The 26,599-nt window shown below is 52.5% G+C and overlaps 1 protein-coding gene across 1 annotated transcript in view; it reads left to right on the top strand.

Annotated features, from left to right (window-relative positions):
- Positions 1–26,599, top strand: part of C10H7orf50 (chromosome 10 C7orf50 homolog) — a 119,413-nt gene that overhangs the window by 5,590 nt on the left and 87,224 nt on the right. The window lies entirely within an intron of this gene.

Here is a 26,599-nt window from a genome sequence, read left to right as displayed (position 1 = left end):
CGTGGCCCGGGCTCTGTACTGCCACACTCTGAGTGGTCACAGAATGCTGCTTATCTGGAAGGGAATCACAGCTACTCCTTACGGACCATCTTTTTTTCCTTCCTTTGTAATCTCAAAAATGGGATAGGAATTGCATGGGCATCAAGCCAACAAGCACTTTATAAAACCATCAAATGAGGTTGTGAACTTTATGGCCTTGAGAATTTGCTCGAGCCAAAATACTTCATTCTAATGGTATTTTGCCTCAAGAAATAGCACTGGTCTGGCAGTAGATTTTTTGTTGTTAAACTAGTGGGGGTGAGGGGCTGCTAATCTTTATAGGCAGCTCCCTGGGAGCCTAAATTGTTTTTCTAGCAGAAATTCCCCTCCGCCATTGTTTTGTTTTCTACTTGGTGACTACTGAATGCTAAGTTGTCAACCAACTGGGGTTATAAACTGACCGACTTCAGGGCTAAGGGACTTCAGAGAAAAGGGACACCCAGAGAAGTTCCATGATTTCCCTGAGGCCCACGGTAAGTTGGTGGGAGGCCGAGATCCCCTTGTCCTGTCTCGGTGAGTTAGCTCTGCTGCCTCCTGAGTTCTTTCCTTTTTGTGGCTGAGTAATACTCCACTGTATTTACCACACATTTGTTTCTCCTTCACCAGTTTGCATACATTTGGGGTGTTTCCAGTTTGGGGCTCTAGCGAGCGTGCTGTGAATATTTGTGTACGAGGCTTTCTGTTTTCATTTCTCTTGGGTAAATTCTCAGGACTCAGGTGGACCATAGGGTAAGTGTGCATTGACTTTTTTCAGAGGCTGCTAAGCTATCTTGAAAGTGGCCGTGCCACTGTGCACTCCCACCGGCGATGCGTGAGGGTTCCAGATGCTCCGTGTGTTTGTTCACACTTGGTATCGTCAGTATTTTTCATTTTGGCCCCTTTTGGGAATGTAGTTGTGTGTTACTATGGATGTGGTTTTTAAAGACAGCTTTATTTAAAAAGGTATAATTGACGTGGAGTAAACTTTTCATATTTAAATTATACTGTCTTGTGGATTTTGCTGGCATTTCCCTGATCGCTGGTGGCGCGAGCATGTTGTGTGCCTTCTGGCTGCCGGAAGTTAAGTTATCTTTGGTGAAGTGTGTGCTTGGCTCCCTTCTCCATTTTTGTTGGGTTGTTTTGTTATAGTTGAGGTTTTTTTTTTAAAGATGTTGTTTATTTGTCAGAGAGAGAGAGAGAGCACACAAGCAGGGGGGAGCAGCCCGCAGAGGGAGAAGCAGGCTCCCCGCTGAGCAAGGAGCCCAATGCGGGGCTTGATCCAGGACGCTGGGATCATGACCTGAGCAGAAGGCAGACGCTTCACCGACGGAGCCGCCCAGGTGCCCCCGTAGTTGAGTTTTGAGGTTGGTTACGTTATTTTGAATACAGGTCTTTTATCTGAATTCTCTTTTGGAGCGTATTTCCCCTAGTCTGCAGCTGCCCTTCTCATTTTCTTAGCAGTGGCTTTTGAAGAGCAGAGGCTCTGAATTCTGATCAGTTCTCATTTGATCTGGTTTTCTTCACAGTTTGCACTTTCAGTTAACATGTCCTTTGGCTCACTGTCCTGGAGGTGCTTCCGAGGCCGCCTGTGTGGATCTTCCGTGTTGGTTGTAATGCCTACTTAGCATTTCCCCGAGCATGTAGCGTCCTCATGGCCTCTCCGGTAACGATCATTTACCTTGTTTCTGCGTTTACCTGTGGAAACGCCTGCCGAGCGCCATTGTGTCTGTTGTGCTTGTGTGCGTGTGACTGCTTCTCTTGGGTTCACACCTGGAAATGCAGTGGCCGACGGGAGGGCCGGGAGGTGCACACGTGGTGCAGTGTCCATGGCCCTTGCTTCTGTGTCTGGCGATCTGGTGGGTGCAGAGTCGGACTTGTTTATTTGTTTATGTAGAGAGTTGGGGGGGCAGAGGGGGAGAGAGAGAGATTCCTCAAGTAGATTCCCTGCTGAGCGCAGAGTCCAACACGGAGCTCCAGCCGCGCAGGGCCTGTTGTAATTTGTATTTTCCTAATCACGAGGGACTGAGGTGGTTTCTAGTCATTCATTAAGGATTGGTCTTTCTCCATGGATTTCCTCGTCACATCTTTTGCCTTTTTTTAAAGAAACATTTTTTTGAGCGTTGTATTACACGTACTTTCTCCCAATTTGATTCTGATGCTGATGCTCTCCGTGTCTGCAGGCAGATGTCAAATCTGTCTGGTGTTGTTTCCCCCTTAAGATAAAGGCTGCCTTCTCTCTTCCACAATTATGAACATGTTGTCTTACGTAATTTTTTCTAACTTTTGTTGCATAATGGCCCATTAGCTTGTCACACTGTTATTTATTTAACTTGCTTCTTGCCATACTGTATAACTCTTCAGTTTTTACAAGTATGTTTTAATATTGGATAGAGTAGGTACTTCCTTATTGTTTTGGGGACAGTGTTCTTGGCCTTTGTTACATATTTTCTTTGTGTGAGTTTTTTGGAATCAGCTTTCAGGTTTCATGAAAAGTCTTCTGTGGTTTATTGGGGTAGTTTTTATGTCCTTCATGTAAGTTTCATGCTTTTCTCTGAGGAGATCTCCGTATCTGTCCAGAAGTGAGTGACCTGGACAGAGTTTCCTAGAGCAAGCACAGGGCAGACTCCATTGGTCTGTTTTTTTTGTGTCACATAATGTCAAAATACAACTCAGTGATGGAGGCTGCTCCGCGAGGAGCCCCTCCCCCCCCCCGGCCCTTGGGTCCCTTGGTCGCTGCTCTGGCCTTCCTGCTGTCCCTGCTTGGCCACACGGTGTGCCCCTCCTCTCTTTCCGCCCCACATTCCTTTCTGAAATTGAGCTTTCTTTTTTCTTTCTTTTTTTTTGAAATTGAGCTTTCTGGCCTGACCAACCTTTTAATTTTCTTCCACTCCTTATTTTCTCACGTTCTCCATGTTGATCCCTCACCTAAGTTTTCTATAACTGATCAAACCCAGAGGCAACTCACTGGGATCAAATTAGGGTATTTAACTTGTTCAGCAAATATATATTAAAAATTGTTTTTTGTGTTACTACAGATACAGGTTTTATTTAATGTTGAATTAACATGTTTTCGTATGTACGAGGTTATCGAACTGCTCATGATTGTATATATTTTTCAACCAATTCTAATAATCTAATAATAAATCTGTTTTATAAAGGAAGGTGAATCAGGCAAGGTGATTTTTTGTTTTGTTTTGTTATGAGGGTTGGGGTAGAGTTTAGAGGGCTTTGGGACATCCTCCTGTTTGTAGTAACCTGCCCTGGCTTTTCTCACATATAACTTGTAGCAAAGCACATAGTATGTAAAATTGTACTTGTTTTAAATAGGGCCATGGTTAATTTACTGTATTGCTTAATATCTGGGTTTACAGTCACATCAGTCACCAATGTGGTGGAAAAATCACACAAAACATGAGAAAACCCAATGATGGATGGGTTCTGACCTCGGGGGTAGGTAGTATCTCTCACTGACTTCCTCCCATTTGCATTAAGTAGCAAACAGTGGTTGGATTGGCCCAAGAAGGGGACCCTGATGCAGACCTGACCTTGGGTTGGGTGTTTCCAGAAGAACAAAAGGGCCTGTGTCTGCAGCCATTTTTCATCTCGGTATGTGCTTGCAAAGCATTCGGTAAAATTTAACATCCATACATGATTAAAAACAATCTCTCAATGCCCCCCCCCGAAATAACCCTCTCCCCCTAAAAAGACAATAAGGGTTTATTACAAAATCAGACACCTCTTTTTATTTTTTAATTAATTAATTAAATATTGTTTAAAGAGTTTATTTATCTCTCAGAGAGAGAGATACAGAGAGAGAGCACAAGCAGGGGGAGCAGCAGGCCAAGGGAGAAGCAGACCCCCTGCTGAGCAGGGAGCCTGACGCAGGACTCGATCCCAGGACCCTGGGGTCATGACCTGAGCTGAAGGCAGACGCCTTACTGACTGAGTCCCCCAGGTGTCCCCAGACACATCTTTTTAGATCTTACTTCAGCAGAAAGGTGCTCACAGAATTGTCAAAAGGCTGAGGAGATTTGGGGTCGCTCTGCTGCTGGGCTCTCTACCTTGGGGGGCCTGGCCTTCGAGTCCCTCTCCTCATCCTGGGAGGCCACCAGAGCCAAAGTTTGGGCTTCTGGGCACCTGCAGATCGCCTCAGGACAGAAGGCCCCCATGCCCCTCCACGTCTCTGGGTGCTAAAGATTCCCTACTCTTGTCAGTTCTTTGATGCTTTATGAAAATGGTTGGGTTTTGTACTTCGGCCAGCATTTTTGGTCACCAAGCCTCTCCCCCAGCCTCAGAGGGTTGATCTAAATCAGATCAGGGCTTGGCAGATTTCTTCCGTCACGGGCCAGCTAGGAGATATCTGAGGCTTTGTGGGCTGTGTGGTCTGTGTCACTGCCCAGGCTGCGCGTGTGGAGCAGAAGCGGGCACAGACAGTATGTAAGCAAACGGCCATGGCCAAATAAAGTTTATTTACCAAAATAGGCGGGCACGGGGCTCTTGGCCCGGAGTTTGCCTTCCCTTGGGCTAAACAGTCTAGCCCACCCGTGCTGGCCCCGGGCCCACACAGCTGGGCCCAACCCAAGTGTTTTCGGTGCTCTGGAGCAGCCCTCCCCGACGGCGGTCTTGCGGCTGAGGCTGCACGTTCCTGCATCTCCACGGTATGCTAGGAAGCCCAGGGATTGTACTTTGGGCCAGGGATGGCCCTTATCGGGGCCCCTGGCAAGGTTGGCAGGCCTCTGGGTTTGTTGCAGGGACTCCTGAGGGCCCTGTGTCACTGCTGCAGGGGGAAGGTTGCCATGGGCACCGTCACACAGAGGGCTAATGAGAAAAAGAATACGATGTCTGTGAGCGGCAAAAGAACATTTAATTTGAAATATAAAATTAGTATCGACATAGACAGGAAGTGGAACCACCAATTGGTGCTAATGTGCCAAGCTTGGACGCCTGTGTTCTCTTCCGGACACGAGCCCCGACGGTCCAGGGTGCAAGTGGGTGGCCCTCTAGCCACCTGAGTCCCCCGGTCCCTGGCTCCTCTGTCCCATGGGGAGGCCACTGACTGAGGTCCTGGCTGCAGATTGTCGGGAGAAGCGAATATAGACTCACAGAGCACAGAAGCCCTGACTGGAATTCTCAGAGGGAACCTCTTCTCAGGATTTTAAAGTACTGCAGAGGACTAAACCTTGTGCTGCTGTGCTAGGGGCCATCTGGGCTCTCCGCTGCTCAGCCGCCATGTGGGGGCGGTTAGGGGCCAGGGGACCTGAGGACCGTTTTGAGGAGCTGACCTCGGGGTGCTGGAGGTAGTAGTGTGGTGAGTCCCTGAGGCTGCCTTTAAGTCCTTGAGGGGCTTTCTGGTGACATAGTGGGCTCTGCGGGGTCTGTGCTGGTCGTGTGTGCGCTCCCTTGCTCTCTCGCTGTTGGTGATCAGAAAGCACAGGGAGGTAGATGTTGGCCTTGAATGAGGTGGTACTTTTGAAAGTCAGAGCCATCAAATAAGAGGTAGCGTGTTTACCTGTCCTTGGGTGTGCTCTAGCCAGCACAGGGTGAATGTGTAGGGGTCGCGCTGGAGGATTCCCGTGGGGAGAGGGATGGAAGTGGGTGACGTGGGAGGCCCCTTCCAGGACTCCAGACCCTACCTCACTCACTTTGTGTCCCCATGGAGCGTGGTGATCCCTCAGCAATCTCTGACAATACCACGGGGTCTTCTCCCAGCCACTGCAGGGCATCCGTGTTCTGAATGGTGGGTTCCTGCTGGAGCCGCCTTGGCAGGTGGACAGGGCCGGCTCGTCTGGAGGGCCTCCTTAGAACCGTGCCTTTGGAGTGCTCACTTTGATGTTCTCTGAAAGAGAGTTTATTTATTTTATTTTTTATTTTTTTAAAGTAGGCTCCATGCCCAGTGTGGAGCCCAGAAGAGTTTATTTTTGATATAATTATAGATACATAGTAAGTTGCAAAAAAATTATAGGGAGGTCCAGCGTGCCCTTTGCCTAGTTCCCCCACTGATCACAAACCACAGTGTCAAAACCAGAAATGGACATTGGCGCAATCCACAGAGCTCATTCTGACTTTACTAGTTTTGTGTGTCCTCATGCATGTGTACTTGTGTGTGTGTTCGCGTGTGCACGCGTGCATGTGTGCTTGTATCTGTGCCCATGTGTAGACTTGTGCACATACTCGTGTGCTCACGTATGTACTTGCGTCTGTGCATGCTCATGTATATGTGTGTGCTTAAGTGTGGTGCTCACGTGTGTGCACTCCTGTGTGTGTACGTACGTGTGTGCCTGGGGGTGTGCATGCATGTGCAGCTTTATCACCGGTGTAGGTTGCTGGGGCCACTACCAGAGTCAAGGTGCAGAAATCCTCTGTCACCACACAGCTCCCTGGTACCCTCCCTTTCTTGCCATTCACTCACTCAATGAAGGGCATTTGGGTTGTTTCCAGATCTTTGCTTTTACAAATAAAGCTTTTATGAACATCCATGAACACGAGTTTTCGTTTCTCTGGGGCAAACACCTAGGAGAATAACTGCTGGGTGGTTGGCTACATGCATGTTTATTTCTGAGTGAGCAGCTGTCCCAGCTTCCATTCCCACCACCATCCTGTGCGAGATGCGCCCCTCCACCCCAGCAGCATTTGGTGTTTCTCCGGTGTTCGTTTCAGTCATTCTGACGGTGGTGCTCACAAAAGTGCCCTAGGAATTAGGAGAGGTGAAGTTAAACTTGCTTTTCCGGGATTTGGCGATGTGTGCCCCTGCCTTGGTTACTTCTGGAAACTGCCAGTGGGCTGGAATTGGAGCATTGCCCTGGCGTTGTGGTGGGGCTGTCCTGCTGGGTCCAGGTTCGACGTGGCCTTCTCTGCCCTGCCCCTGTGTGACATCCTGTCTCTTTCTCCAGGAGCTTTTCGGGAGTGGCGGGCCTCACTGGGCACCGTTCGAAGGTGGCTGGGGCCATGGGGCCCATGAGGCCCACGGTCTGTTAGGCTGGCCTCGAGCATATGTGCCCCTCAGTCCCTACAGTGGGTTTTCTCCACTCATTTGTCAAATCTGAAGAATTGCAGAAAAGTTGGAAGCTGATCAGCTTTCCCGGCTGCCATGGAGACCTGGCAGTCCTCATTCTGGGCCAAAGAAAACAGGATCCCTCCCCCGCCCCCAGTCCAGCTGTCAGCACATCCATTGCTAATGCCCTCGCTGCTGCTGTGGCCAGCCTGCGAGAGGTTCATAGCTTTGCTTCCTTGTGCTCAGCAGAAAGTAACTCAGCAAAGTGGAATTTTAAAAAAGCAGTGTTTGTTATTTTTCCTGAGTTATCCACGACCAATGTGAAAAAAACAAGAGAGAAACTACAGGAAACAACACGGGAGAAATCAGACTAATTCTGCCATCCTGAGATAACTGTGCGGTGAATATGTTGGAATATGTCCTCAGTACTTTCACAATGGATGTATTTTCTTTTCTGTGTAAGAGGGTGCCCACATCAGCCCTGGGCACTGTAGTTTGTTTTTTGTGTTTTCTAGTATGACAGGGAGAAAGGTAGCTCACAGTTGCTTTAATTTCACTGTCCTTGATTACAACCATGAATGGTTGTTTTCCATGTACATACCGGTCATTTGCTTTTGTGGATGCCTGTAGGGTTTTTTGTTTTTTGTTTTTTAACCAGTTCTGTTGCAAAGCCTGTCTTCTCTCTATTGATCGGAAAAATTGCTCCTTACGCTGAGAGCTCTTCGTCTTTGCCTTATGCTTCACATGGTTTTCTAGTCGAGTCCTTCTTGTTTATGGCTTCCGCTCTGCCTCTCCCAGCCTGCAGGGCCGTCCTGCTTCCTCCGGGCTCTGCACTGGCCTCCCAGGCCTCTGTGCACACACCACCTCCCCACACCCTGTCCTGCCCTGTGCCCCCTTGGGGTTACGTTTCTCCAGCCATTACAGGAATTTGAGGGACGTGCAGAGAGGTTTCCCCTGGGTGCCTCAGAAAGCCAGTGGCCTCCTGGTTGAGGACTTGGGCACTGTGAGGCAGGCAGTGGGACCCCTGCTCCTGGGCTGCATCTGAGCTTGGAGGCCTGCTGCACCCCGCAGCTGGAGGAGACCCCAGATTTTGACAGCCGGTTGTTTTGCTTTTGATGTGGGGAACAAAGGCAAAAGGAAATGTAAATAAAATTAAATTTCTTTATAACCTGCAGCCCATTGACAAATACTTGAGACAGGCAGAGTAGAACATTCCTCCAGGAAGCTCCCGATCTTAAAATGCCTTGCTAGAGGGAAAAACAACCTTAGCCTGACAACAGCTAGGCCTCCAGGATCCTGGGAGTCTTCTGTAGCATATGGAAATCCTTTCGGAAACTTCCCTGTCTTTACATCCCCAAACTCCATAGAATATAATCAGTTGCCCCTCACAGTCCTGGGGGAGCAGCAGCCCTTTCTGCCCATGGGTCCTGTCCCTGCACTTTAATAAAAACCACCTTTTTGCACTGAAGACGTCTCAAGAATTATTTCTTGGCCGCCAGCTCCAGACCCCAACATTTCCACATCAGTGTTCACTGGTGATGTGCGTTCTTTTATGTCTGGTGCTTCCTAAGGCGTTTCAAGGGGAAGCAAAGACTGGCTGCGTGGGGATTATGGGCACATGCCATTTTGGGTGAATTCCTCCCACAGACCAAGTACTTGGCCCACTGCTTGAGCCTCTCCCCTGTTGTCTAGGAGTGCCTGGCAGCCAGCTCGCCTCTGGTTGGTTAGTCATTTTGCTCAGCCTCCTGGCCGAACTGGGCTGTGTTGTTTGCCCGCCTACAGTCCCTTGGCCCCATGAGACAGGGTGTGTGGTGTGGCCCCCACACTGTGTGGTGCTGGGGCATGAGTCATTCTCAGTGGCATTTGGGGAGTGGGTGCCTGTGGTTTGGGTCCCCTCAGATGGAGGAAAGGAGGGAAGCGGTTGCCTGGTAGATGGAAAAGTGTCTTTGCTGGTGTCTGCACCAGATTACGTGCGGGGCCCTGAGATGTCGTCACACACAGAGCCCGGAAGCCAGTCCCAACTTGGGGTCTGGCAGTGGGGGGAGGCTGTGATCCTCAGCACCAGTCCAGGTTCTGATGCTCACCGCAAAACTGTCAGCGTCACTTAAACGTTCTCAGTTTTCGTGCCTGGAAGCTACACTCACTGTACCTGAGGGAAGCTGTTGGGCCTGCATGCTGACCTGGGAGTCAGGTGGCATGTGAGCTGTGACCGCTGGGAGAATGGACTTGGAGTTATTAGTAGCCACATGGGAGTGACCAGAGAAGGGCTCCATGCTATATGTGTAGGTGATGTTCCCAAGGTGACCTGTAGGCTCACGGTATTCAGCCTATGACGAAATTTGAAGTAATACATGTGTATATATATATATATATACACACATATAACTTCTATTAGTCTGGTTGACTGGTTGACATGAGAAATACCCCCTTCTGCTTCAACACATAAACGTGCTTGAAGAAATGTGACAACTGAATTCCGTGACGTAACTACAAGCAAGCAGCGTGTAGGAAATAAAGAAGCTCAAATCCAGACTCCGGTGAGCGAAGCTGGAGCTGGTGGCCCCAAAGGCATCAAAACTGGGCATCCCCTCTAAGGCTGCTATTGTAACAACACGGCCATGCGAGGTGTATATGCAAGGTGTGCGCTCATGTGTGGAGAGTGGAACTGAGCTCCTGCCCCAAAGCTGGGAGTCGTGTGTCCTTCACACGTGAATTAGAAAATCCTATCCGTTGGGCAGACATAGCAGGAAGCCAAGGTGGGTGAAGGAAGAGTCTGTACGCAGAATCAGAATCCCAACCTACAGTGTGTGTTGGAGCCAGATCCAGATGTGCACCAGCCCACGACACGGGACCCGCCGGTCAAGAAATTCACAGGGATAGTGAATCACGGAACACTACATCAAAAACTAAGGATGTACTGTATGGTGACTAACGTAACATAATAAAAATTATTATTTAAAAAAAAGAAAGAAATTTACAGGGAGACTTGTTTGGACCAGTGGAATTCACAGACCCTCCAGCAAGGACAAATGCAAAACCACCCCATGGGGTCTCCCAAGGAGAAGAGCTGTCCTGAAAAAGCACTGTCCACAGGAGGAGAGACCTGTCCTCAAAGTCAGCAGGTGAGGCAGGGGACAGAATTCACAGGCACAAGGCAGAGGACCTGGAAGAGTTTAAATGGGTTTAAGGTGTTTGGGGGAAAAAGGGAGAGTCCGCATTCTGTCCTTTCTCCCTTCAGCCTGAGAATAAATGGGAAGAGTTGAAAGGAATCAAATTGAAATAGTAAAAGTAAAACTCTCATCATGGAGTTACGTGGTGGGCCCCAGATGTACACAGTGACATGTCGCCGGGGAAACGGGGACCGGAGGTCAGGGGGAGAGGAGGGAAGGTGGAGGAAGAGCAGTATTTGCAGATAAAATGGCTGAGACATTTGTGGCGTTGACGACAGCGTGAATGTCGAAGAGAGGCGCACGTCGTCCCAAACTCACGTGCGGTGCGCTGAGTAAAGCAGCCGGGCAACAACGTGGGAACGAGTGAGCCACCAGAAAGGCGAGGCTGGCTGCCAGGGCAGGAAGGGGCTCGCTGGGCCCCACCTCTGCGGGGCGCTGGGCTCGTGCTGTTGCCACGAGTGCCAGCAGCTGGGAGGCATGAGGTTGGGGCTGCCTAAAGTTGAGGTGAGAGAGTTTCACGGGGAGGACACCGTGGACGATGGGAATGGTCTCCAGGAGTTTTCGTGCGTTTACAAGTTGTGAATGAGCAGTGTTCTTTTAGTGAACAACTTGGCTGGGAAAAAAGATGAAAAATAAGGAAAGTCTTGGTATCTTTCCTCCATGAGACTGCAGTGCAGCCTGGGAATGATCCGGGGACACGCTCTAGCGGGGCCGCCGAGCGGTGACGCACGGGGAGGGCCGGGCACACAGACGGCTGCACATCTGTGTTCTCACAGCCAGTGCACATGCCACCTGCTGTCCTTCTTGGCCACCGGCTTTCCCTGCCTCCCTCCTCCTGCCAGCCCATGGTGATGGGGGCAGCAGAGCATCCCTCCCCGTGGAGGCTGGTGGCAGCTACCGCCCCGGGCCCTTGCCCTTCGTGGGTGGGGGTTGAGAGCGCTCTAGTCCGTCTCCTGGCGGGCCGTGCACTGTGACTTGCTTTCTCTCCACTGTTCTTTCTCTGAGCCCAGCTGTCCCTGGACGCCACAGCGGCAGCGTGAGGGGGGGCCTCTGCCTTCAGACGCCACAGCAGGGTACTCATCTGGGAGTGAGGGGCCCAGTCGGGATCCCCTCTCCCCATGTATGACTTCTCCACTTGTCACAGACACCCTGGATCTGACCACTTCCACCCAGTCCCAGCCCCGTTAGCTTCACCGAGAAGGACCACCCCTGTCCTCCTTCCTTCGTGGCCCTTGGAGCTCTCTCAAATGAACACTGCCTGCGTGAGGAGTGGCTTCTCACTGCAAGCAGCTCACAGCCCAAACCTTGTGGTGGCCTCCAGCCCTCCAGCTCCCTGTTTTCATGCCTTTCAGCCTTTCCTCCATCCTCTGGCCACATGTCCCCAAGGACAGACAACATCTCTGCTCGTGCATCACCCTCGCCCCCGGCACACAGGAACGCAGCAGGCACTCACATGTTTCTTGAGTGGCTCATTTCTGGGCCCTTCGTTCTGACTGGGGTCTGGATTGTCCACGACGCCCAAGTACACGTTGGGGAACAACGCATTTGCCTGTCTTTGCTGAGAGAGATTCTGGTAATGTCCCCCGGGGGCTGGGGCACCTGCGTGTGTGCATGTCAGCAGCCTGCTGTGTGTGCTGTTATGCGCCACGCCGGGGCTTGTGGGCCTCTGCTCTGTGGCCTGGGGTGGCCGTGCTGACCAGTGTCTCAAAACACTGAACAACAAGAAGACAGTTCGTTTCAAATAGGTGCATGTAGTGTGTGCCCTGGAAATGCTTTCTTTACTGGATAAATAGCATCAAAACAGTGAACAAGGAAAGTTGACAGAGGAAGCTCCCCCGCCCCCAGTTCCACCCCTCTGACATCCAGTGTGTTCCTTTTTTTTTTTTTTTAAGATTTTATTTATTTGACAGAGAGAGACACAGTGAGAGAGGGAACACAAGCAGGGGGAGTGGGAGAGGGAGAAGCAGGCCTCCCGCTGAGCAGGGAGCCCGATGTGGGGCTCGATCCCAGGACCCTGGGATCATGACCTGAGCCAAGGCAGACGCTTAACGACTGACCCACCCAGGCGCCCCCAGTGTGTTCCTTTTTTTTTTAAGATTTATTTATTTATTTGAGAGAGAGGGCATGCGCACGCGTGCACGGCGGGGCAGAGGGAGAGGAAGAGAGAACCTCAAGCTGACTCCACGCTGAGCGCAGAACCCAACTTGGGGCTTAGTCCCACGACCCTGAGATCACGACCTGAGCTGAAACCGAGAGTCAGGCGCTCCACTGACCGCGCCACCCAGGCGCCCCTAGCCTGTTCCATTTTTAAGCGTCCCTTCCATTCCTAAGATACCGATCTGAGGATGTGTCTCTCCCACACTTGAGCTCTTCATGCACACTTGATTTATACATGGCCGTTTTTCATACCATTCTTAACTTATTTTATGAAAATAAAGCCCCCCACTCTACCCTTTATAAAAATAAAACATACCCGTAGTGAAAACTTTGGAAAACGTGGAGAAGTTGAGAGAGATGTTTGGTGCGCTAGCATATTTTTAAGTATTTTTAAAGGTGTGGTTGGCTTTCAGGCGGGCGCACATCACTCCATCACACAGTTTGTGAAGTCAGGATCACAGTCTCGCCCTCAAGTGGCCCTTTTGCCATTTTGGAGACTGAACCACACTCACTCCAGCCAGCCGCCTGGCGTTGGACGGCCACGTCCTGCTTTCCTCGAGGCCCAGTGTTGTCACTCCCTTGGCCCAGACAGCCCTGCAGGCCTGAGGCTGGGACTGTCCCCTCTTTGCCTAGGAAAGCAGAGCCAGCCAGCAGCCTTGTCTCTTGAATGAATCTCTGCTTAAGTGGCTTGTTTTTTGTCTTTGAGGTTTTCTGTTGTTTTTTTCTCTTGGCTTTAGATGGGGGATGTCCTGGTGTACGTTGGGGGTTTTAAAGCTTATGGGGGATTCTGCCTCAGAGATGCCAGGAGCTGACTCATGATATGTCCCTGCTCCTTTCCGGCTGGCTTTGCCTGCGACCGCCAGGCTGTCCCCTTTGTCAGAGCTGGTTGCACGTGTTCATGAAGCAACGTGCAGAAGTGGGGTGTTTCCTGCCTTGCCCCTTCTTCTGCTGAAATTATCTCCACTTCCTGGCCGTTCAAAGGAAGCCAGTAAATTTATTGTTTCCAGTTGAGTGGATGCTACATTTACTTAAGGAAGCTTATTTCATTATAGCATTCACTAACGTTCATGAGGAATATTAGTCACTGGCTAAGCAGACAGTGGACGCAAGGCAGTCCTCCAGTTTTGGGTCTAAAATACCAGAATGGGCAGATTAGGCTGAATATTTGTTCAATCTTTTCAAAATTATTTTTGTAGTGGTATGAAAAGATTTCCCAGGATGAAGTATTCACAGCTGGGAAAACAGTTGTTGCTTTGAAGATGGTTTTCCCAGGCACAGAGCTCACGCCTCCTGCTGTTAGGCGCATAAACAGTGTCTAGTTTTTTTTTTTTTTTTTTTTAAAGATTTTATTTATTTTCGACAGAGATAGAGACAGCCAGCGAGAGAGGGAACACAAGCAGGGGGAGTGGGAGAGGAAGAAGCAGGCTCATAGCAGAAGAGCCTGATGTGGGGCTCGATCCCATAACGCGGGGATCACGCCCTGAGCCGAAGGCAGATGCTTAACCGCTGTGCCACCCAGGCGCCCCTACAGTGTCTAGTTTAAACTTGCCATTCTTCGGTACGTTTTTATGGCATAGGATGGCCTTTTTCCGGCTGAGCTGCATGGTCCTCTCTCAGGAATATACTTTCATGAACCTGGAGGAAACCATACTGCAGTTTGCCGAGATACGTAAGGGAATTCCGTTGCAAAGGCGTGGATATCAGGCTTCCCAGGTATTAATTAGCCCTTAGTTCGTGCTGATAGGTAGTATCTTTTAAGGCTAAGAGCCACAGTGGGGGTTGAGGACCCGGCTCACAGTGACCATCAGGTTGGTCTGGATGAGGCTGTCCTTACCTCCTTGAAACCTCCATTGGTCCCAGAGCCCTGCACATTCTCCAGAACTGAGCAGGGCTGCCACCTGAAGCCAGGCATGTCTGCCCCAGCTGGCCGGCTGGTACCAGATCATGGTTCCGGGGCACGACGGAGGTGTGTGACTGCAGGACATCAGCAGGCTGGAATGAACGTCCAGGCGCTGCCATTGGGAAAACCACAGATGGAGCACGGGGCTCAGTACACAAGATGGGCTCGGCAACTGTTTTGGGAAGGAACTAAAAGTAATCTAAGCACGAGGTTTAGCACGTTTCAGGGTATAGGCCAATCCCTTTAACGTGGAGGTCCCAAGATTCAGTACCTTAAACAGGCTACGCGTTTATTCCACAGCCCCGGGGTGAGTGGCCCGGGCCTGGGTTGTCTGGAGACCCGTGCCCTCTTCATCTTACTGCTCTGCCTCCCCCTGGGGTGCTGTCCCTGCTGTGTGGTCAGTGGCAGCTCAGTGTGTGCTAGTGTTTTAGTTCTGGGACAGGGGACAGACGGGGTGAGGGCCAGTGGCTTCGTCTTCACGGAGATGACCAGAAAGCCTCAGGCGTGCCCTCTGCTCACACCCTGCTGACCTGCCTTAGTCATCGGCTCCTACCTGGCTGCGGGTGAGGCGCTGACTGTCCTCTATGGCAGGGCAGCCAGGAGCCTGGTTAGAACCTGGGGGCTCTGTTCCTGAAAGCAGGAAGGGGAGAATGGGCACCGGGGGAGTCTGCCATGGGTGCAATCACCTCATTGTCGAGTGCAGAGAGGAGGCCTGTGGGCAGCGCACAGTGTTTCAGGGTTGCTGGGTAGACCTGGGTTTCAGCAGGGCAGCGGGATGGGGAGTGACCTGGGGCCCCAGGCTTCTCTCTGATGACTGTCCAATGGAGATCATGGGGGTGGTGGACAGGGCAGCCATGAGAATTCCGGGAGGTGATGGATTGAAGGGTGACATGGTGCCCACTGCCAGTGAGCGCCGAAGAAGTGGTGGTTGCTCCTTGCTTGTCGGAACAGGTGGTACGTGAGAACATACGTCCTTTGGGGAGGGAAGGATTACTGTGTGTGTGGGCGGCATAGGCACGATTTGAGTGAATCTCTGTATTTACTGAGGGCACTTTTATGCATTAGTGTTCTGTTGACGTTGTTACTATAAAGACCGGTAGATACTTTTTTTTTTTTTGTAAAGATTTTATTCATTTATTTGACAGAGATAGAGACAGCCAGTGAGAGAGGGAACACAGGCAGGGGGAGTGGGAGAGGAAGAAGCAGGCTCATAGCAGAGGAGACTGATGTGGGGCTCGATCCCATAACGCCGGGATCACGCCCTGAGCCGAAGGCAGACGCCTAACCGCTGTGCCACCCAGGCGCCCCAAGGCCGGTAGATTTTTAGTAGAGTCTGGCTGTGGGATCAGGACCCCATAGATGCCTCCTGGTCCCCCTACCTCCTGACCCGAGGCAGGGTGACCCCTCTGCTCCAGCATCATGTCTGGGAAGTCGGGGTGACCGTACACCCGGCTCAAGGGGGCAGTGAGAGTACCAGAGACTGCGCACGGCAAACGCATGGCACAGTGCTGGGCTGTGTGAGCACTCAGTACCTGTCGCTGTGATTTGTTCTTGTAATCGAGTGATACATGAAAGTGGGGTCTGGATTTCTTACGTCTTGGATTTCATAGCAGGAGGTCAGGCTCGTGAGCAGTTTCATCAGCAAATGTCTGACGGTACGGCTGCACTTGGGGAATTGAAACATAAGGGATGATTTCTGCAACTGTGATGACAGCCTTCCCAGCCGTGGGGATGCCACAGTGACCACGTTTCTGTGCTGACACGTCGTAATGAGCACTGGTAGCACCTGATGCCTGGATCTCTGTCCTTGCACGTGTGGGGGGCAGACGGTGGTGCCTCACAGAGCGGCTTCTCCTTCTGGCTGACGGTCCCTCATGAAGGACACTCGGTTGTGTGGCCCCTCCATGACAATAAATTACATTGAAGGAGGTTAGCGGAATGCCATTCCTGAGGACCAGCTATGGGGGTTTCACGTGTTTTATGTTGGGCGCCCGCCTCTCCCAGGGGCATGTGGTATCTGCCACCCTTTTCAGGATGACGGGGTCTCTTGCCTTGCCAGACTGAGTGGGTGGCGTACTCCCAGAGGGCAGGCTTGGGGAACCCCCGGTCACCAAGACGTGGGTGATGCACAGGGGAGGTGCACATCTCTTATGTGTACGAGCATGAGAGTGAGTGTGCGTGCACATGCATGTGAGTGTTCACACGTCCCCGTGTGCATGCATGTGTGTGTGAGGCTCTGCTCTCACAGAGCACTGTGTAGCCACATTCACGCGTGAGGCTGTGTCCTGCCCGGTCCTGGCTGAGCAGTGTGCCTGGCCCAAGAGCCTGGGGCTGCCCCTTGCTGATGGCGGTCAGTGTTCTCGAAGCTGCAGCTCATCCCCGGGCCAGGCGGAGAAGCAGGTGTTGTCAGGCAGCTGGGCCGGAACGCCGGTGCTGGACACATGGGCCACCTGGCACCCTCGCCCTCGCCCTGCTCTCTCTGGTGGTAGAGTTGCTGCCCGCATGTCTGAAGGTGAATCATAAATTTGTAACTTGGGGTGGAGGGTGGAGATGTTCCCGTGCATATAAACTGAGTTTCCCTGTAGTATGTATTTTGCAGGGAAGACATTCAGACCTGTGGTATTTTCTGTCTTTCCTGCTGCCCCCACATCCTCTTAAAACAAACACCCTCAACTCCCACATTGGCAGCTTGTGCAAGTCAAGCCTCTGAAAATTAGAACTGTCCTGGGTTCACACAACCTTATGGAACTTTGGTTTTAAAAAGAAAACAGAACTTTCTTCAAGAAAAACAAACAAGGGGGATTGTACTTTGAGAACGCAGACCTGGAGTTCTCGTGTCCAAACAGGGTATTCGCTTGAGTAATCAGTGGCCTCTTATCGAACCAGGAGCCGCACAGCTCTGCAGAGTCCAGGGACAGAACGGACTCAGGGGACTGGCCCTGGAGCCGGTCTGCTGGCAGCCAGCTAGGGAGAAGGGTTCACTTGTCTCCAGCAGGCAGTCCCTTCCCTCAGGATCAGCTGTTTGTAGAAAATGCAGTCTTGGGGCACCTGGTGGCTTCGTCGGTTAAGCATCCGACTCTTTCAGTTCAGATCATTCAGGGTCGTGAGATCGATCCCTCCTCAGGGTCTACATTGGGTGTGGAGCCAGCTTCGGATCCTCTCTCTCCCCCCACCCCCCTCTAAAAATAAAATAAAAAATAAATAGGAAATACAGTCTTTTTTTTTTTCTTTCTTAGTTTTCGTATTCATTACTAGTGGACTAAACTGTACTTAAGAGTTTTTAAGGCAGGGGCGCCTGGTTGGCTCAGATGATTAAGTGTCTGCCTCTGGCTCAGGTCATGATCTCAGGGTCCTGGGATTGAGCCCCACGTCAGGCTCCCTGCTCAGCAGAGAGTCTGCTTCTCCCTCTCCCTCTGCTCCTCCCCCTGCTTGTGCTCTCTTTTCTCTCTCAAATGAATAAATAAAATCTTCTTAAAAAAAAAAAAAAGGTTTTCAAGGCAAAGTTGTACATCTCTGGAGCTTAAGGGAAACAAGAAGCCAGAAATGTTTCTAAGTGTTTGTAGGGGAATGAACTAATGGAAGCTTGATGAGGTGGCTGGGTGCAGAGAGGTTTGGTCCTTGAGGGTCACCGGGATTGCTGGGGGTTGGAGCAGAGCCGAGTGACCCCAAGGAGGGAGCCAGGAAACTCAGGGAGGCAGTAATTTCAGGGCGGGGAGGGAGTTTGGTGGTGTAGACAAAGGTGGTGTGTTTCTGTCTCCTTTCCCAGCTCTCCCCAGCCTGTTCTTCTGCCCTGTCCGACCCCCTGCATACGTAGACCTTTTCTTTCTTCTTTAGTTTGCCCTTTTAGGAGAGACTACTTCTCTCTAGGTGGTGTTTTGAGGCATGGAGGAGCTGCTGCTCCTTTTCTTTCTTGAAGTTTCTAGTTCTGTGTCTCGTGTTATCAGCGTCCTGTCTGATCATAGCCTTTACCGAACACAACTTTTAAGAACAGGTGCGTGGAGTGTGGGGTGAGGTTTACAACGCTCCTTTGCTTTCACTGAAGAAGTAAGGCCATTTTAATCTGGGGAATGGTAGTGACTATTAGTGCTGAATTCTTGTTTGAGCCTCTGGTTTAAACCGAGCAGCTGTGGATTTCATTTATGGCTGCAGATAGCCAGACTCTGTGGGAGGCTCCAGAACGTTCCATCCCCCACACGGAGACTCTGTCCCCGTGACACATGGATCCCCAGCCACTCCCCTGCCCCGCCGTCTACTCTCTGTGAGTCTGACGACTCCGGGACCTCGTGTGAGTGGGGTCCCTGTGCGTGTCCTTTCATCGTTGTGTTTGTCTCTTGATGCCGGCTGCCTCCCCCCCCAGTCCAGTCCATCAGTGAGTCCCTGTGACTTCGGCATATACTGGAGCCCAGCCACATCCTGGCCTCAGCCCTCACCCTTCCCAGCCGTCCTCACCACCTCCCTCGAGGCAACTCTGAGCGCTGCTGTCGGTCCCTAATTTCCAATGGAGATCCCACTTGGGTTCAGACCTGGGGGTCCCGCTCCCCTCTGCTGTCGTCCACACTGAGTAGGTGTTCGGCATCCAGTTGAGGAAACTCTCCTCTATCCTCGTTTTCTCAAGTTTTTGTCATGAATGTATGTTGAATTTTGTCAAGTGCCTTTTCTGCCTCAGTTGTTGGGATCATGTGATTTTTCCTTGTTCGCATGTGATGCTGGTGGATACTTGAACGTTGAACCAGCCTTGTGTCCCTGGGATGAGCGCTCTGTGGTCCTGGTAGAGGGTGACATTTACGTGGTGCTGAATTCTGTTGCCAGGATTTGATGGGCTCTTGCATCTAGATCCGTGCGGAATACTGATCTTCAGGGTTTTCTGTGCTGTCTTGGTCTGATTTTGAATCAGCATATTTAGTGTCGGTTCTTCTTGTAGTGTTTGCTTAATGTCAGCAGTGACACCCTCCAGGCCTGGAGCTTTCTTTTTCAGGGGCTTTTACATCATGGATTGAGTTTCCTCAGTAGTTACAGTGCTCCTGAAATGATCTGTTTCATAGGACTTGTAGATTGTGGAAGTTTGTGCTTTTGGAGTATTCGCTCTACTTCCTGTTTCTTTTTATAGTTTTATGTTCCCTGCAGATATTTTCAAGTTTGACGTTTGTTTCTTCAAGTGCGATAAGCGGTTGTTTTAGGCATCGCACTTGGTCTTCCAGCGTGGAGCCCATCTGCCCCTGTCTCTGCACCCGTGCGTCAGCCGCTGCTCTCACTGCGTCCCCGGCCGTCTTCCTGCACCTCCTGGTCACCGCGCTTCAGAAATCTTTCCCTGGGCACATCCGCCACCTGGGATGGCCGCATCCTCCCGGAAGCCTGTGTTGGCTCCCGCGGCATGCCTGGGGTGCGGCAGACTGGCACCACCTCCACGCCTGCCCCATGCTGCCTCCCCGGCCCCGCTGCGGCGGCCGTTTCCTCCGTCCTGCTGTTACAGGGCAGCCCGAGGGCGTCTGTTCTCCAGCCTGCCGTAAATTCGGTGCACACACGTGTGTGTGTGCTCATGTGCACTCGGGGGGGTATGCAGAGGTGACACGGGCTCGGGCCATCGCGGTGTCAGGTGGCAGTTCTGGTGCAGCCTTTTGCAGCCTTGGCTCACTGCGGGCCACGTGGGGTAACCGGTGCCCTCAGGACACTGCAACTCCCCTCCCTTAGTTCCTGCTTTCTTCTAGAAACTGGTCTGGGAGTCCGCCTCGTGCCTTCAGATTTCCAGTGTTTTTAAGGTGTAGAAATGACGTACGTTGCCTGATCTAATGCGTCCACTGTTGTCAGGGGCAGGTTGAAGGGGCCGCCTCGTGGATCTGGGTGTTGCCCTGGGACCCAGTCTTCGAGCCAAGGGGCAGACTGCAGTCTCTCTGGGGCAGTTCTGTGCAGTGACTTCATGGGCTAAAGCCTTCTGCCTCTTCACTCTTCAGAGGAACCAGGACTCTGCAGGGGCCTGCTCTGATTTTCTTCATTTGGGGCGATTTATACTTTTGACTCCACGAAAGGAAAAGCTGTGTTATTTCCTGAAGACTGAGTGTCCTGGGCAGAGCTGTGTCTCCGACAAGAGATATGTGCCTCCTTTCCTGCTGGCTGTAGGAGTTCGCTGTGACCCTCTTGGAAGAGTCTGGTCTCCTGGTGGTGGGGGATCGGGTGCTGAGAACTCACCTGTGCTCCAGGTGACTGCTCAGAACCACACTGAGGTGCTGAGAGCCACTGCTGGGGTCTTCCTCCTCTGCGTAGCAAGTGGTTCCCACAGAGCCCTGTTCTCAGTGTTGTGGGGTCTCGTACAGCCCCTTCCTCCGGGAGCTCAGGTCCCAGGAGAAGTGGGGCCGGGAGGCAGAAGCGGGTCAAGCACATTAGGAGCTGTCCAGGCAGGGGCAGGAGGAGGGAAGAAGGTGCAGGAACTTGTAAGGAACTTCCTGTCAGTAGATGTCCGCATTTAGCAGAACCAGCCCCACCGGGAGAGACGAGAGACGGGGGATGTGGCCTTTTCTAATACTTACTGGCATCTTTCCAGGACTCCCTACAGCTGATTTCTTGTGATAAGTTTTAGATTGATTCCACCCTGGGATAAAGGCCTAGAATTACAGTCAGGTTTCATGCACTTTTGTTTTGTGTTCCTTTGGCTTTTAAAACCCTTGTTCCCAGGCGAGAACCCCCACCCACTGGACAATGGCAAAAACCAGATTAACTCACACTGCCAGCACTTTTCTGCTGACGCAGAACTGGGTGTGGAGGTGAAAGTGCACATGCTTGCTGGCCAGTGTGGTGAGCACGCAGGCTCAGGGACCATTCATCGGGGAGGGCGGGAGCTGCTCCAGGCCTTGTGTTCCTTGAAGTGGGTACTGTGTCTGTCTCTGCCTGGGTGGGTCCTCCTGCAGCGGTCCCGCTGTCTTGGACAGGGCCACTCCACTTATCTGGGACTCTTCTATCTTTGGCAAGGGCTTGCTGACCGAAGGTGGCTACACCGTCCTGTAGGTTGTCCTGTGGATGGATGGGGACGTGGGTAGGGCGCTGGGAAGGAAGGAGGGTGGGAGGGAGAGGCTGGGACCCAGGTGGGCGTTTTACCCATGACACCACCCTCCTCCCTCCCTCCCTTCCAGTTTCTGGTGGTTGCTGGGCTGGCTGACCGCCCACCTGCCAGAAGCTGGGAAGGTGAAGTGCTCACTGATCTGGTCCGCAGCTGGGCCTCGGCCTCAGTGGCTCTGGCAAGGTGCTCCGTGGATGAGTCGGGTGAAGAAGTTCAGGCCTCTCTTCCCTGGCTCAGGTGATGAGCGCAGGTGCAGAGATGGACCCGGTGTTCAGACACCTCACCTGACCTGAAAGGAGAGTGGGAACGTGACGGGCGTCCTGCACCGCGAGCCTCCGCGTGCCCAGGAGGGGCTCTGTCCCAAATAGAGCGTGCATAGTGCAGGTGTGCGTAAGAATAGGTCTGGTGAGGAAGCCTTTGTTTGCTAGGGTTCTGAGCAGCTGGCCCTGTGAAGGTGCCCCAGCACGGTATGCAGCAGAGGGATGGCCGTTGACCTGCTTCCTTTCTGAGCTGGGGGCTGGAGAGTCAGCCTGGAGACTGGCGCCCCCCGGGCTGCTGGCCCTGCCTGAACAGCCTGGCCACTCCCCTCAGCTCTTAGTAAATTCAGCTTTACTTTTTTTTTTAAGACTATTTATTTATTGGGGCGCCTGTGTGGCACAGCGGTTAAGCGTCTGCCTTCGGCTCAGGGCGTGATCCCGGCATTATGGGATCGAGCCCCACATCAGGCTCTTCAGCTATGAGCCTGCTTCTTCCTCTCCCACTCCCCCTGCTTGTGTTCCCTCTCTCGCTGGCTGTCTCTATCTCTGTCGAATAAGTAAATAAAATCTTTAAAAAAAAAAAAAAAGACTATTTATTTATTTATTTATTTGAGAGAGAGGCCGTAGGGGTGGGGTTGGGGGGGAGCATGAGCAGGGGCAGAGGGAGAAGCAAACTCCCCACTGAGCAGGGAGCCCAAGATGGGGCTCGATCCCAGGACCCTGAGATCATGACCTGAGCCAAAGGCAGATGCTTAACTGACTGAGCCACCCAGGCGCCCCTTAAGCTTTACTGCTTTCTCAAGTTCTGTTGGTCTGTTTTTAATTTGCCAGCATATCAGAAGACACCCCAAATGCTGAGTTTCCCACTATGGAAAAGAAAGTAAAGCCTGAAATACGAGGCCATGTGCAAGGAGAGAAGGCGTTGGTTAGAAGAAGGCAGCTTCTGGGACCCTGGGCGGCTCAGCCTTCCCGTTGGCAGGTGTTGCTGGCGCCCACGAAGTGCCCGCACGCGTGTAGCGCCTGGCGAGTGGAAAGAAGTGAGCGCCGGCAGACTGTGCACTGCCTTGGAGGGCCCCGAACGGTTTTGCAGACTGGAGCCCGCCTCGGAGCAGGGAGGAACCGCTGTGGGAATATGTGACCCAGGCGGGGTGGTGGGTTTGTTTTTAAGCAGCAGCTTTTTTTTTTTTTTAAAGATTTTATTTATTCATTCGACAGAGATAGAGACAGCCAGCGAGAGAGGGAACACAAGCAGGGGGAGTGGGAGAGGAAGAAGCAGGCTCCCAGTGGAGGAGCCTGATGTGGGGCTCGATCCCAGAACGCCGGGATCACGCCCTGAGCCGAAGGCAGACGCTTAACCGCTGTGCCACCCAGGCGCCCCAAAGCAGCAGCTTTTTTTCAGATGTAATTTACGTAACACAAATTCACCCTTTTAAAGTGTGTACTTAGTGGTTTTTACTGTATTCACAGAGTTGTTTTACTGTCACCACGATCCAATTTTAGAATATTTTCTTCGCCCCCAAGAGAAACTGGTCCCTGTTAGTGGCCTCCCCATTCCCCCGGCCCCATCACAGACCACGTGGCTCTTCACATCTGGCTTCTTTCTCTGAGCCACAGGTCTTCAGGGTTCGTCCACACCGTGGCAGGTATCCATGCTTCATTCCCTTATGTGGCCAGACCACATCAGCTGTTGGTGGACCTTGGAGTTGTTTTTACTCTTGGCCATTGTGAATGGTGCTGTTGTGAATATTCATGTACGAGTTTTTGTTTGAACACCTGTGTCACTTCTTTTGGGTCCACACCCAGGCCTGGAATGGACATTCCGTGCACGTTGTCCCATTTGCTTTGACACTCGTGTGCATGCTTGTCCTCAGGCTGCGTCCTTCTGTGGATTTCCCCCAGCCGTGAATACTGAAGTGTGTTTCTTTAGAAGAGCGTGCTCTCATGTCGCACAGTGCAGTTCTCAGCACCAAGAGATTCCTCCTGTCCCTTGGCCCCATAGCAGTACCCTGGCAGCGTTGCCTTCTCCAGAACATCCTGCCGAGAGTCACACGTTGTGCTGAGCTGCTTTATCTCTTTACCCTCCCTGAATTTGGGACACTCCCCCTGCCTTTCTTTGTCTCTTTGACGTGACATTTTGGATCATTACCGCATCCCCATTTTGGCTTTTCTGACACTGCCTTCTGTCTAGGTTGAGCCCACAGTCCCAGGTAGGACGTCAGAGATGGGAGGCCTCGGGCCCTGTTTAGGGTCTACATCTGGACTGCTGTTTCCCTTGTGGGCTCCTCATTGGCACTCCATGAAGGACCGTCCCGTCTCACCCGCCTGTCTCCCCCGTGTGAGAACAGCAGCCAGTGGGGACGCACGAGGCCTCTGCAGATGTCCTGCTCCCATCAGGTGTCCTGGATTTAGCCTCCATTAGGGATTCTTGCCTGTCCCGGGCTTCGCTGGGACCGCTGCAGGTGGCCTCCCCCATGGCCAGCCCGAGGGAGCCCTCCACTCTCGGGTGTGCAAGGCTCACTCACCCACTCCTTGTTCATTTCATTTACCTTGTGTTTACTTGTACTCATTACTGGAATGGACACATGGGTTGTCATCTTTCAGTAGTCTGTAATTGTCTTGATGCTCAAAGTGCCCGGACTTGGCTAGTGAGAACCCTTCGGGTAGGTCCCTGTCCTTTTGACGTGACCCTGTCATTCTCTTGAAGCTCTCCTTCCTTCTGGCGGAACACCGTGTGCCAGGGCTCACCCTGTACTCCTGCCCTGCCCGAATCAGCCATTTCTCTGAGGAGCCTAGTTTCTTCTCGGGGGAACCGCCTGGGTGCTGCTGGGCCCGCAGCCGCTCAGGCCTCTCCTGGCCCCATTGAGCAGCTGGAGCTAGAGAACACGTGACCACACATGTGCACACAGCACGCATGCATGCACTGCGCACATGTGCACGTACACAGCCCGTGTGCCGTCTTGCACGTATTCTTAGTTTAGAGATCTCGGGGTTCACTGGACGCCCTCAATTCCATCAAACCTGGGGCCCTCCCTGCCTGCCCTTCTCTCTTCCACGTTGCATCTCCTGCTGTCCACTTGAGAACAACTCCGGGTTCATTGACAAACATGCTCCTTTCAGACTGTGGATAACAGTTGAGGACTGCCCCAGCCGTACCACCTCGGAAGACAAGGGGACACATTCCTGTGAGGCTGTAAGGCCCCGGATGCCTCTGCCCCTCCAAGGGGGGTGCAGGGTCTGGGAAGTGTCACCCTCGTAATCAGGAGTTAATTATTAAGCACAAAGAAAATTATGAAATCCTGTCTGGTGCCAGCACCAGTGGGTTTTGTGTGCTTACAGCTCCGTGCTTCTGAGCTCTTGGTGGGTTACAGAGCGTCATTGCCTGGAGAGCCAGGTTACCAGGAAACGGCAAGGCCACCGAACACCTTGACTTTATCTTGTGGCGTTCCTGACAAAATAATTAAATCAGCCTCCAACTGTCAGGCAAATGCTTCTGAGAACGGCCTGTGTCTGAATGGGCCAGGCAGCCTGTGCACACAGGCTCGGTCGTCTCTGACACGGGCTCGAGGGCCTTGGGCTCAGAAGAGACTCCAGAGGCTGGCTGTCCAGCCTTCTGTCGAGTCAGGACCTCTACCTTGCACTTGCCCTTCTAGCGACCATCCAGTGGGCCCTCGGGAGTTCTGCAGTCGGTTTACGCATTAGGAGATGGGCTTCAAGAGGCTAGAGGTAGGAGCTGCGTCCAGCCCTGCTGGACCTGTGCCCCGGGCAAGCGGCAGCCGTGGGAGGCCAGGTGATGAGGCGGCCGTTCAGGAGCAGGTGGCAGCTGATGAGCTCAGGGCCGGCCTTTTCCAGCTCTCACAGCAGTGTCCGCCACGTGAATGGTAGCCCACGGGGGCTGCCTGGGGGTAGGCGGTTCCTGCCCTTGATCGATGCTTTGGGGCTGTGGTCAGACGCAGTTCCTGCCCAGACTTCTTTGGAGGGGCTCTCCATTCCGCTCCTTCCTGACCAGAACATCCCGTCTGGTGCACCTTTGGGAAAGGATTGAGCCTGTGACCCTGATTGACCTCTTGATCCCTGAGTGCTGTAGAGGAAGGGACGTAGGTTTTGGAGACGTGGGCTGTGGGTCAGTTCCTGGCTACATCATTACCATTCAGGATTTCAAGTGGTTCAGCGCTCTGAGTAATGGGGACAGTGTGTGCCTCACGGGTTTATTGGAAGAATCAGAGCGCAGGCCTGATTCCCTGATGCACTGTCTCCCTCACCCTTTCTCAGGAGCTATAGCTCAACAGCCTGGGTCTCCAGGCTCTGTACAGCCTTCAAGCACCTCCCCGCCACCACTTTTCACGCTGGGAATGGTGCCTGTGTTTGCGGAACCCTTGCGATAGTCAGATGCTCGCGGCTGGGGCACTGGGCTGTGCGTCCGCTCTGCAACTTGGAGTTGTCAGCACTGAGGTCAAAGGGGGGACTTGGTAAGGAGCAGGGTTTGCAGGCCGGGTCCTTGGGCGTGGCCCTCTGCTCTGACCGTGCCCTGGGCTGGGGCAGAGCCCATCCTGAGAAGCTGTTCCACGGGGGGCAGCTCAGAGGATGTGTGAGGGAAGGCATCTTAGAACCTCTCCCGGCTTTTATAGGACGGGGTGCATCAACGCGGTGTCTGTGCCCCGCGTAGACTCGTGACTTTTGGAGGTTCTGGAGAGGCCGAGGATGCAGGGAGGCTCTTCCCTGGAAGTTGCTCCCCTTGCCTCAGCTGCAGGGTGGGTGTCCTGTGACAGCACCGCGGGCGAGCTCCCACGGCCACCCTGGAGTGATGCTCTGCACGCCAGAGCTGCTAGTGCCCGGGAACCGTCCTCAGCGGTTGGTTGGTTTTCCGGTCCTGCAACGGGGATGTTTATTTAGAAAGTGAGTCTGGGGGCGCCTGGGTGGCACGGCGGTTAAGCATCTGCCTTCGGCTCAGGGCGTGATTCCGGTGTTATGGGATCGAGCCCCATATCAGGCTCCTCTGCTATGAGCCTGCTTCTTCCTCTCCCACTCCCCCTGCTTGTGTTCCCTCTCTCGCTGGCTGTC

Source organism: Ailuropoda melanoleuca, chromosome 10 (genome assembly GCF_002007445.2).
Source record: "Ailuropoda melanoleuca isolate Jingjing chromosome 10, ASM200744v2, whole genome shotgun sequence".
NCBI lineage: Eukaryota > Metazoa > Chordata > Mammalia > Carnivora > Ursidae > Ailuropoda > Ailuropoda melanoleuca.
Note: the sequence above shows the minus strand (reverse complement) of the source record. Positions and strands in the feature narration are given on the sequence as shown.